Raw genomic sequence first — 1,468 nt, 5'->3', positions numbered from 1 at the left:
TATACATGGAGCCCAGAAACATAATACAATTGATTTCCTATTGAACCCTCAGGAATCTGGCAACTATGAGAAAGTGGAAAAGTCAAGAAGTCCAGGACATTACCATAGTCTATAAGTAACTAGGCTGGGGAAAAGAATGGAATTCGGGGTGGGGTTAGGAAACCTGAGTTGTGTCCCTAGATAGGCCCTTGATTCACTGTGTGATAACCACCAGTCCCTTCCTGGCTCAGTGTTCCCGGCTCTTCCCCTTCCCCCACCAGCCCCTTCCCCTGCCTAAAAAAAAACCCACAATTTTGTTCTTTTTTGAGAAAGTTAAGCATGATTGTTTCTATAAAGAAATATGGAAGATAGCCAATCTTTTAGTGTAACAGTGTAAGATGATTTTGTTCATTTTACATCCAATGTAACCTCCTGGGTGGCATATAAAACCATGGGGACTGGAAACCCCTTGGTGTTTGTTGTGACCCTCAGATGTAAATGAAGCAGGCAGTCTGCTTTTGTCTTATGCCTTCTGTCTGGGATTACACTGTTGGTGTTGTTGACTGAGGTCCCTGGAGAGATATTTGGAAGATAACTGGGTAACACCCAACTAGGTCAGGGAATGAGTCAGGGCTCAAGGACTCGATACCAACCTCTCCCACTCCTGCCAGGAAAGCTCTGGGTGAGACACAGATGAGAGAGAAGCCGAGGGGCGGGCCTCACGGCCGCCAGCCTACCCAGAGGCCTCTGGCTTGTGGTTTCACCCGGGTTTGCCCTGCAGCAGCTGTAACGTGTCTCCTGACACGCAAACCCTGGACGCGCTGTCCCTCCCCCTTTCCCAAACTTCTGTTCAGTCTCAGAAACAGATGGCACATTCCACCCCAGAAGTGACTGTCGGAGAGATAAGAGAAAAGGGCAGAACAGAGCCAGGAGGAGAGGTAGCACTTCAAGAAGCACAGGGCAAAGTACCATACGAGAGACTTTCTGTCCAGGAGGGAAGTAGGAAGTAGAAACTGACTTCACCTCCACGGAAACCAGAATGAGAAAAGGGCAGAAGAATGATGACATGGTTGTGTGATACAGATGACAGAACACAGCTGAAGGATAAGGCTGAGGAGGCCTCTGCAGCACTGGCCTGGAAACCTGCCAGACAACAGCAAAATGGCAAAAGGTTATGTTTCTTGTTTGGCGGTACTCAGCACCTGCAAATCCATCTCGCTTTCCTCAACACCTGAATTCCCAGTTTGTGACAGGTATGAAGACTCTCTTCCTTTACAAAAACAGTTTTAGGCACCTATAGTCCACTGGTCACATGTTTCCATATATAATTTCGGTTAGTGCTCACAATACTCTATGAGGTAAGTTTTATTATCCCCATTTCACACATGGGTACACTTGAGACACAGAGGACTTAAATAATTTGTTCATAGATTTTGGAATTTTTTTTTTTTTTGAGTTGGAGTCTCACTCTGTCGCCCAGACTGGAGTG

The sequence above is a fragment of the Carlito syrichta genome, unplaced genomic scaffold (genome assembly GCF_000164805.1).
Source record: "Carlito syrichta isolate Samal-C Ts95f unplaced genomic scaffold, Tarsius_syrichta-2.0.1 Scaffold288246, whole genome shotgun sequence".
Lineage (NCBI taxonomy): Eukaryota > Metazoa > Chordata > Mammalia > Primates > Tarsiidae > Carlito > Carlito syrichta.
Note: the sequence above shows the minus strand (reverse complement) of the source record.